General features: G+C 40.6%; 1 long non-coding RNA gene across 1 annotated transcript; it reads right to left on the bottom strand.

Moving 5' to 3' along the window:
• Positions 1 to 2,392: 2,392 nt before the first annotated feature.
• Positions 2,393 to 6,530, bottom strand: LOC117282331. Its single transcript, XR_004513050.1, has 3 exons — positions 6,192 to 6,530; positions 3,883 to 3,972; positions 2,393 to 2,477 (listed from the first exon to the last, which is right to left on the bottom strand). It is a non-coding gene; the product is annotated as an uncharacterized LOC117282331 (long non-coding RNA).
• Between the last annotated feature and the right edge of the window lie 5,272 nt (positions 6,531 to 11,802).

Raw genomic sequence — 11,802 nt, 5'->3', positions numbered from 1 at the left:
CGGGTACCTTCTCCTCAGATATTATGTAAGTGTACTTGTAAAAATACACTCCAGTTTAAGTGAACTATATAGAAAACCTCAATGCATTTGGTGTGTCAGATTTCAGTAATCTTGCAAGAATATGCTGGCACTGCTTGGTAACGTCATGAAGAAGCAGTGCATAATAATATGGCGCACTCAACAGAACTGCGTGTGATTCTGGCGAAACGATTTTACCAGACGAATAGTGTTATCACGATTCAGCTTAAATTCCCAGTAAGACTGGAGTGCAGGAAAGCACCAACGGGGTCTGGAATAAACAGACTACGTGTAGGTGACAAGTCTGAAGCGACTGGGGGAGCGATGGAGAGTAGGAAAGGTATATATCGGCAGGCCTTCTCCTGTTACAGGGATAGCTTTACCTTAGAAAAATGAACCTTAATGAATATTGCTGATATAAGGCTTACCGACTCCGATCATCAATGTTATTTGATTTAATGACAAGATATTTCATCAAATGTTACAAATGAATATGTCATGTTTCTGTTTTCGAGTTCCTGGGTTAGAATCTTCGCTCTAGAGGCTGGCTATTCTAAGATACTGTAACGTGCTATCTTACGGTCATCGCGTAGCAACGGCTACAATACGAAGTTAACAGCCTACAATGAGTCTCCACGGTTACGACGAAAACACGGAGATTTCCCACAGAGACAACGCAATAACAGTGGGCCGTTGCCTGGAGCAAACAAACGCGTTTCCTAGGAGATGAAAGCTAACGAATTGTTCGAAGCGTTGCATGACAACAGAAGGTTCATTGCATAGCAACCGCCGAGGTTATAAAAGCCCAGCTTCGACAAGCCCTCTCGTCAGAGAGGGCGCCCCACAAAAACAAGACCGTAACTGTTAAAGGTAATAAATATCTGGTTATGAGCCCCAAATAGGGCTCAACACCAAGACTCACTGACTGACTGACCGTCAGTCGCAATGTGACTTTGACTCTAACTTTGACTTTGAGACGAGTTAGTATTGGGATAGCCGTCGCCGAAGATAGATGAGATCCAGCCACGGCCAAGGACAGTATAAGCACTGGAGTATTGGGCCAGAAGTCAAGTGACACTGCAAGTGACAATAATTGTAAAGCTTGTGAGTGTATAAGTGGAGCACAATAAAGATTCGCTAAATCCCAGACCCACGTGAATTTATTTATCGCTATGGGATAAGCGGCCTCCGTAGTCTAGGGGTAACGTTCCCACCTCATGACTCAAGGTACGCGGGTTCAAACCCGGCGGAGGTCGTGGAATTTTTAAGGGCGGAAAAATTCAGGGAACAAGTCCTCCGGGAGGGACTTTAAGCCGTGTGTCCCGTGTCGTAGATTTACGGCACATAACAGAACCTCATGTCTCTAGGAGACCTCTGAGCTAAATTACAGGCCCTTTCCCGCCCAAGTAGTCTCCAATGCCTCTGGTGGATGGGGGAAGCATCAAGGTACCGAGGGCCGACCTCGTTGGCTCTACGGGGGCTGATGACACGCACCGTTACCGTTACAGTAGAAATTAAAGGGGGATGCATAATGGACCAATAACTGGTCTAAGTGCATGGGGAAACCCACCCCCTCTCATAATACGAATACGAAATAGTTTAATGTTATGATTCTACCCTGCAATCTGGTGAAGAGAGATGAACATATACTTAACTTTGTTATGCAACTTATATAGTTGAAGAAGAATCATTAATTAACCATAGAATCAATCAATCAATCAATAACAGTTTCGCTTAATCATGTTTTCCTAAAACAGATCTTCTATCAAGAGATTAATAATTGCAATGAACCGTTTCCAGTCGCCAACAACAAATTCCAGCTAATGATACACACGTAATACAAGGAAAAACGAATTTCAGGAAGCTGACGAGAATACCATAATATCCTATGCCAATTTCATTAAAAGTGGTTAAAGAGAATTTTAAAGCTATTCCAATCAGCAGAGTATTGCAAGGTTTCTAAATTATGGATTTTAAAGTAATTCTCTTAATACCCATTCTGAATCTCATGGAAGTTCTAGCAAATTTGGTCATTAATTAGACTAGGTTAGTGGAACATATCAGGGTAAATAAACCCGTTAAGCGATTCCCTCATAGGAATGCTGGAAGGTACCATTATGAAAAGCCACAACTAAGTAATCGGTACTAGAAGACCCAAGAATCAACACATTAATGTTTGATTTCTTTACGTCTATGAAAATTGTGGCTGTGTCCTCTATACCTACGGGTTTCTGCCCTAAATATAAGGCTAACTGTGGAAATCAAATCTTGTAAGTTAAAAATATCAGTAATATACCGACGAGAATGAATCTTGATTTGAATTATTTTTATTGTATCAATAATTCCTTGCGTATACAACATGTACCAGTTTCAGAAAGTACAATACTTCGCTTCCTGGCAATACAGATGTTGACACCCTTTCATACGGATACAAATTTTTCCTTAAAAATCGAGGAAACCTGAAATAACAAACTCATATTAGTTGTTTATTCAGTATTTCACAACGGGTATGCCGCGACATTCTCAACTGAAACGCGATTGTGCACATTTGATACCATTTCATAAAGCGTGGTACTAACAGTTCAGCCCTGTTTCGTCATCTCAAAGGGCGTATGAACTGTTTCTTTGTTAAGTGGTTGCCGCCTCAATATGATATTTATTTATAATTGTTGCATAGCGCAGTTTGGCCAGTCTGTATTTTGGAACTAACAAATTCCTGCTGCAGGGGCAGGAACCGGCGGTTCGAGGGCCATATATAGTCTACGGGTTAACTTTGTAAAGTCTATCTAGGAATTTCGATAAAGCAAGACTGCAAAAGTACAGAGACGCAAACCATGTAACAAAAATGAAATTGGATTCTACGTTCAAACAAACAAATGTAAGACTAATTATATCAGACGAAATATAGTAGTTATGTTTATATACAAAATGTAATTATATACCTAAAAAAGTAAAGGTATCCCTGTAACAGGCCTTGAAGGCCCATAGGGTTGTGAGATGTTGAGGTTCCCAAATTTTCTCTAGACAATCGGCTCATAGATGGCGGTAAGGTTGTCAGCCCTACGCGCCGTCTGCTCTTTAACCCCTGAAACATTCCAAGAATATTTCTGATACTCATTTCTGTTGGAGACTGAGTCGAGCCCGGGGCCATAGTGCGGCTGGAAGGATTAGGTCAATTGAAAAAAATCCAATGACCTCATCAGGACTTGAACCCGCGACCTTCCGGTTTGTAGCATAGTGCCTCAACCAACTACGCTACCGCGTGCCCCCCATGAACTCTTTTTATTCCTTATTTAGCTTAATTATAACGATTGAATTCCGTAGTGTTAAGCATATATAAAACATATATTATGTGCTCTTCACTAGTCGTTGCATGGTAACGGATCCCAACAATGTCCTCTTCTCACGTCGCTGCCGGCCTCTGACCATCTCTCAATTAACTCATGGTCGAAGGTAACTCATGACGCTGACTGTCTTTCAACTGACTACTAGAGAGAGATAGTCAGAGTTAATTTACGACTGGCGGTTTACCGCCCATCGGTTCGTCTTGATGCCAAGCTTCTTGTGGCTCACGACAACAGTCTTTTTATAACTGAAACTTTACGGTCATAGTCCTTATGAAACATCTTCTTAGAAGCAAGGAATGCTTGTTCATTTGGCTGTTGCTTAGCAGCGGACAATTTCTTCTGCCTCCATTATTTCATCTTCCAGCCCTTATGTCACAATATATGGGGCATATTACGTTGAACTCTGAGGAATGAATCTGCGTTCCTTTAGAAATTTGCAGCACAAAGATAAAGCATGGCGGTTACAATATATATTCTAGGTTTAAGATATTGTCAAAGTAGTCGTGTAATTACTTACTGCTGTCGACAATCACTTGAACTGCAGAAGATCACTTTGTGTGTAGTGTCAAATATAATGCTCATTTTTCCGTCTTCCTTTCGTTTCCTTCTGCAGAATTCCACAAAAATTGACTTTATTTTCCAGACACCATTACCACATATGGGTAAATGTATATCTCATTTATGTAACATATATATTCCTTTAGATGTGTCTAATTTATTGTGAATAGCACACTCTACAGGCCAATCTGGATCACCTCGTAAATATAAAATGCCTTATGGATACAAACACACTGCTCCTCACAATTGAAACGTATTAATTATACAACTAGTAATATATCTTGATGTCATTAACTTAATTTTTAATTAATTAAAAGTTTTTTCTTTGGCCATAATTTTAAGACATAAGATCCTTATAGAGACATAATTTATTACGAATATGTAAAGTGTTTCCACTGTTGATGAAACCTCTGATGGTGGTAAAGTCAGGCCGAACTATGTAAGGTATTTTGTGTATTCACAATAAATTAGTCACATATGAAGGAATACATACTTTTACATACATATTATATAAACTGTGACAGAACAAGATGCGTGTAGTTAAGGTGCATTGCATTTCATATGATTACAGATTTCCTAGGGTAAGAGAAGCAGACGTGGAGGTAAGAAAGCAGAACTGGCCTCCTATCAGATATTTTCCCGAAATTTGCTTTAAGTCATTATGCAAAAATTCCAAAATCTTAATTAAGATAGTTTAGAACAGTATTTTTAACCAGGGCTACCACTGATAATCAGGCGCCCTACAGCTCCAATGACCAATTCAGGAACTGTTTAGCAATGCCTTTATTATTTCTACAGGCTTATCAAACAACCAAGAGGCTGGAATAGAGCAACATTCTTCAAATAATATATTTTTATTACATAAGCAAGTTTGTTTTCATGTTCGGCCCTTGCTTCTTTGTGCAGGTCAGAAACGAAGGCATGGAATCAGTTTCTATTTTACAGCTGGAAACCTGAACAAGTAAGAGAATTTAATTCACAGACTATCCTTAGCCTTGTTATTCTGACCTCTGTACAATATATCGGGCCTTTAGCTTAACCATCACCAATTATCTGCTCACTTCCCTGTACAGGTATCCCTAAAATCAAGAGATAGTTGTGTTCCAGAAAACAAAATGTCGCAGGTGGTGAAGTCGCGTACATCGAATATATTTTTCCTTCTCCCCCTCTCATTCCTCCTCCGTAAACCCACACAATAACCCATTCTCCTCTCCCCGCCGCCCTGGAACAGTTATCATTCGCATTAAAGCGAGCGCTGTTAATTGAAATCAGTCTAAATGAGCTGTCCACATTAAGATGAAAAGGCATTTGCGAAATCGCGTACGAGGAATGGCTGTACCCTTTTCCCGTGCGCATCCGAAGGCCTGGTTACATGACAAGATGCAATTACTAGTATTGCAGTTTATTTTTTATCTCTTCAAGTGTATTAGCCATTGCACAATCGCAGCCATGATTCATCACCGTAACTAGACGGCAATCCTAACAGGGTCCCCATCACGTGGTCACTGCTTCCGGTTGTGCAAGGCCGTACAATTGAAAACGCTGTCTGTTATTTACTCTTCCTATTTGTATCAACATTACGAAAGGGAGAGAAAGAATTAGTACAGTATTAGCTTAACTTGAAACTCGCGTTCAAACATTGAATACGCTGATATAATCGATATGGCGCTTCCATTTTTTTCACCAAGGTTTTAATTCTTTATTGAATAATAGTAATAATAATAATTCAATTAAGTTTAATTCTTTATTATTTATGTGCCGAGTCAACAGCCGCAAGGCCAATTACAGACAGAGCACAGTGTAGATACAAGTAATTACATTATGGACAATGGACAAACACAACGTAAAGTCAAAGACAAATTACAGGCAAATACTGGGATAATTCAATTCAATTCAGTTCATGTTTATTTACGTGCAATAATAATAACAATAACAATACTACTACTACTACTACTACTAATAATAATAATAATAATAATTGGACACTTTAATATGGCTCTCCAGTGACAATGCGTCCAGAAGAGAATGATCAATATGAAATTGTACGTCATAAACGGAAAATGGCATTATGCGTTTCAGAAATTGTCCCCATTTTGACTCTATTTCCAGTAGAATGAGAGAGCCCGCTTAGAATAGACATTTTCGGGACACGATAAGTTCTGACTGTAATGACACTAAGAATGATATTAAAATGTAAATGACAAATTATATTTCATTTCAGAACGAGGAATCTGAAAGTGCAGGGGCATAAAACGTAATTTAACTCACCATTAACGGCGACGTTGTACCTCACAGAAATTATACGTAATACAAACGAAGTGATGACTCACACGCACGACCAATTTATTCGTCAGCTGTCCAAGTTCTGCTCACAAACTGACTGTACTTCGACACGCAGATCACTGCAATCGTGTAATTGCCGGCTGGGAATGAGGTGGCTTTCAATATATGCTGCAGAATATTGTTAAACCTGACCTATAAATGAAAAACTCAGGGCCCTAATCTCTGCCACTCCCATTCGTAGTAAACACCAATACGAGTATAAACCGTTCGTTTGGGTTCAACATACTGCAGAGTCTAACCTGGCCCTGTAATCTCCCGTGAATGATATCTGCGTCCCTTACTGTCAATGGTACCTGAAACATCCACCTATGTTTGCAATACCGACGTCATGCGGCAGGCACAAAATAAGACGCTGAATCGTGCTTCATGGAAGAGATCGTCGACCATGTCCATGCCTTCATACCCGTATGCATGCGTCAAACGCAACAGCTGCAGATGTTGACCGAATAAGTGTACCGGTATGAGATTTGTGGTTATTATGGCGGTGAATATTAATATTAAGGTCTTGTGGGACGTACGGTCGTGTATCTAGATAGACAGGTATCAATCTTTCGAAGGAAACACATGCTTACATCTTCAGGAAGAATATGTTCTTAACCGAATAAATCAATGAAAGGTTGTTAAAGTAAAATGCGGCTTCAGTTGGAAAATCATAAATATGATTAATATAAATATTTATAGATCTATAGGCATTTCGAGCGTTTTGAGTTCTAAGACCGGAATAGGGGAAGTAAGAGATATGATGTGATGTGAAAATCGTGATCATAAAACTAGACGGTCGGTAAAGAGCGCAAAAAATTAAAAGAAAATTCTTTAGTAATGATACATATGTAATAAAGGATATTTTGTTTATTGCAGTATCATAATGGTTGTCGGGGCATGCGGTGGCGTAGTTCGGTTTAGGCATTATGCTACAAGCCAGAAGGTCGCGGGTTCGATTCCCGATGAGGTCATCGGAATTTTCTATTTACCTAATCCTTCCAGCCGCATTATAGGCTCTGGGGTCGACTCAGCCTCTAACAGAAATGAGTACCAGGAATCTTCCTGGGGGTAAAGGGCAGCCGGCGCGTAAGGCTGACCTCACCGCCATCTGTGGTCCGATTGTCTAGAAGATGTGGGAGCCTCAACCTCTCACAAACCTATGGGCCTCCACGGCCTGTTACAGGGAGAAGTTTACCTTTTACCTTTATCATAAAGGTTGATATGGGATAGGAACTACAGTTGTTGTTTCAGCTCGGCTATCGTTTCCGAAATGCAAGTGTTCCGAAAGAATCCTGAAACGGGTACGAAGGTATTTCTTCGATGTTAATTTATCGCTGTATAAGGCATGGAGATAAACCTCCGGATATTTCGGACTAGGCATTAGCCGGAAGTGAGTAATTAGCTTTATTCCGAAAATTCCCTGCACCTATGGAATGCACATCCGACACTCAGCAAAATGAAATGAGTCCCAGCAAATATAGGGCAGTGTTGGGTCTCTTTCATTCAACTTTCTTGGTTGTCGCGTGACAGTGATGTAACTACAGTCTGATTACTGGTATTGCTATTTTGAGGATACTGTATTTATATTTTACAGGACCCAGGATACCTCAGTCGGTATAGCGTCTGGCTACGGTCTGGATGATCGACGGGTCGGAGTTCGAGTCTCGGTAGGATAAAAAATTGTCTGTTCTCCACGTCGTTCAGGCTGGCTCTGGGATCCACCCAGTCCTTTATCCAGTGGGTATAGCGGGGGCTCTTTCCCCGGGAGTAAAGCGGCCGGGGCGTGAACCTGGCCACTCCCCTCCAACTAATGCCGAGGTCAAGAAAATATGGATCTATACATCAATTCCCCTATACGCCTTCATGGCGTAGTGCTTAATGAGTTAAACACAGGGACAATTTCACCTCACACTATATTACAGGGTATGTTGCTATTGAGGCAAGGCTCGCTACATGAAAAGTGCATCTGAAATTAAATTCAGTGCTGGGTTAGTACCTGCCTCAAGATGTGAGTTGTTACATAATGGCTGTCTCCTACAATTACTCGCTGGGGTGTTTGCCGGGAGATGTTACTCGCGTCGCCTCCTTTTTTACGTTCTATATACGCTGTACCTTGAGCAGTAGATTTTGGATTTTATCTTTTTTCAGCTTGTTCGTTCACATACGGTATTTACTAGCTGGTACAGACGGTATGACGTACAGATTGTCCAGCATATTATTATTATTATTATAGCCTTCTTATTGTTGACTTTTCACATAATATAGGAATGAATTATTATTATCATCATAAATTTAAGATTTGTTAAATTCCCTTCACATATTTTAAGATCCAAATATTAAATTATTAAGAGGGATAGATTTTAGCCGTTTTTTGTAAGGCTGTGAAACTTGATTTCTTATCCTGAGGGAAGAACATTCTGTCTGATACCCGGGAGAAGAGCTATGGAATTCATTGTTAATAACGAAGTGAATTCTTATTTACAGTTAATTAACACAATTGTATGATACTGTACTATTAGGTAATCAGATCTTGTCAAAGTTCCCATGCTTTCTGCTCCTTATCAGTAGCAAGTGGGGTTCAAGAACGTAACCGCAACACAGCATAAGCAAGCATTTGTCCCTGAGTTCTCTGCGGATAGCTACGTCTGATTATTCTTGCTGGTAACCCATACACAGCTCACCCTATTCCTCCACCTCGTGATCTGCGCCACCGGGACGCAAAGCCGACACATGAAAAGTAGATAAAGAGAGGAAGAGCTCTGTGTTATGACATGAAATATTAAACATTCACAAAAGTAATTCTTTAAATCCGGATATCATATTTTCCTTACTGAATGCTGGGAAGTCCGGTCTAGAATATCGAAATTAACAACCGTGGGGATTCGTTGCGCTGACCACGCGACACCCTCTATCCCCTAAAGTTGGCACTAGCTTCGACAAATGGCGGTCGCTCAGTCGGTATCGTTCGCTTGCGGACTAAAGCCACGGATTTTGTTTTGAATGTCGGGAAAAGTCCTGCAGTTAGCAACCAGCACGTACTCCTTCCTTCCTTTCTTCCTTCAGCAGAGTTCACGAATTTCATATTCGTACTACCGAAAGCTGCTTCTTGGCGTAAATAATGCCAAAAATACGCATTACTTCACCTTATCTGGTTTCATAGAAATTTCAAAACGCACATCGTTTACTAGGAATCGAGACCATTAAATTAAATGATAAATTCTTCGCGCTGATGACCACAGATTTACTTAGGCATATTCTGTAAGTCACGTTCCTTCCATGCGAACCGGACAAAGGAATAATACACTATGGCTTAGTCATCACAGAATGACACTGGTGTGAATGCATGCTTTCCACACCTCAGTACCGATTTGTCAAGACAGTTTGTGTAACGAGNAGACCGTGAGAACCGGTAAAAGGTTCTCACGGTCTCTTTGCTTGCAGATTTATTTTATATATGACACACAACAGGATGCATACTATTAAGATTGTAAATATACAGCGTTGCAAAGAAGATGGTCATTCGGATCCAAGGGAAGAGGCTCGGACGACCGCAAGGCTTCTGTCATTATAAGACAATACAGAAAACACGCGGAAACATTCATGTAACCTGCTGGTTTAGATCCCACGATCCAAGCATGCGTCTGGCTTAAAGCGCTGCCAGCAGGCTTGGCTATTTCAGCTTCAGGAAATTGTGTGCACGTGTATAGCCTTCCAGCTGCATACGCGGTCAATGTCAATGTCAAAAAAACAAGCTGCAACCAACCGTAACAATAATGCCATCACTTTTTTATTATGCACAGATGTCCCGGCATATAAATGCATCCGTTATTGAAGTCATTATTAGGAAATGTGTCTTTGCTCAAGGATACGTACGTTTCTGTGCGGAAAGGTCCCCACCAAACAGAGCGCCACTTCAGCGCATTCTGCTCGCGTGACACGGGAATCCCCTGTTACAGACTTGTCATGCATGTCAGATACCAATTGAAGTAAAGGTAGACTTGTCAGTGTGCTTTCTTCAGCACAGCACAGAGAACATAAATGCGGGATTGGAAGTAAAGTTCCGCCCATTCTTAACCTCACGCTCTGATCGATTTACCTCCTTTACCCATTGGTGGTCCCCAGATCTTGTCCGCTTATGGCGGCGGAGAGCAAAATGTGTGGCCCTTCCAGCAGCAAAATTTCCATTGCCCTTTAGCTCGTACTCAAATGCTATACTGACGAAGCTATCCCAGTAAAATGAAGAGAACGTCGTCATTACAACCAGTGATTCTATTTTCTTAGCTTCCGCATTTTTGGCCCGAACGAGATGAAGTTTTTCAGCACTGTAACAGGTCAATTATTTTATCACTTTTTATTTTTAATCTGCTATGTGAGGACTTCATAATTTAGTGTTTATCATAATTTCCCCATTCTAATAAGGAAATATAAACTTGTGGTACTATCATAATATCGCCGGTTTCCTATTATTCCGTCGTTTTCTGTCCAAATAGAATATTCTCTCCAGCATCCTGTTCTCAGTCACCCTCGCCTTTAGATGCAGGATCAAGTTCGACATACAAGAGAACGGGTATACTTACATATTTGCACGTTTAGATAAGAGACAGAGGACAAATATTCTGAAGTGAATGGCAGTAGGCATTCTCCACTAACATTTTTGCTAACGCTCAAAGTTCGTCACATTTCCGTCGTCCCAGACCTCATTTCTTAGTGTGTGTCGGATAACACATTTCCTGTGTAAGGTCGCCGTGTTTCTGAAGGTACTTTCAGAAGCACTACAAACTGAGGTCTCAGTTTCCTTACGTTGAGGATTGCAGCCAAGGGAATACAGGCAATTCTGGACAATTGAAGTGAAATTATTAAGCAAATGTGTCTCTCGTCTGAAGTTAAATTCTGTTGCTTAAGATGTCTAAATACTGAGCTAGCAGGATAACCTTTGAAAGTGAAATTTCTATGGATCTGCAAATGCAGGAATGTAAATGCTGCAAAAATTAAACTTTCTTTAAACTTTTGCTTCAAATAGACCACCACTACACCTTCCCACGTCCTTTGCGACCTTCCAGTTATTTCAGATTCAAATCTGTGCTAGACCTGGAATGGTTTTATTGTTATTATTATTATCCTCAAGTTCATTACAATTATTCTCTTGCTCTTGAGGAGTTAAAATTGCACACTTTACGTACTAGGAGACATCGCCTTGATGCTGTCTTTCTTATTCGCGTTTATTTTGTCTCGAAATTCTGCCCTTCTCTTCTGGAAATTGTTGGTCTCCGAGTTCCTGCTCGGTATATCAAGAGACTTTGCATTGCTCAATGTTTGCTCCTCATCTAAAAATTGTCCCTCTGCTAGATATTATATTTAAAAATCGTTTGGGGGAGAAATTTCCTGGCTCCGAATACGCCAACATCCCTGCAGACAACATTAGCAGCTGCTGCACATCTAGCAGAGGGACAATTTTTATATGAGGAGCAAACATTGAACAATGCAAAGTCTCTGATATACCGAGCAGGAACTCGGAGACCAACAATTTCCAGAACAGAAGGGCAGAATTTGGAGC

The sequence above is a fragment of the Cryptotermes secundus genome, unplaced genomic scaffold (genome assembly GCF_002891405.2).
Source record: "Cryptotermes secundus unplaced genomic scaffold, Csec_1.0 scaffold108, whole genome shotgun sequence".
NCBI lineage: Eukaryota > Metazoa > Arthropoda > Insecta > Blattodea > Kalotermitidae > Cryptotermes > Cryptotermes secundus.
Note: the sequence above shows the minus strand (reverse complement) of the source record. Positions and strands in the feature narration are given on the sequence as shown.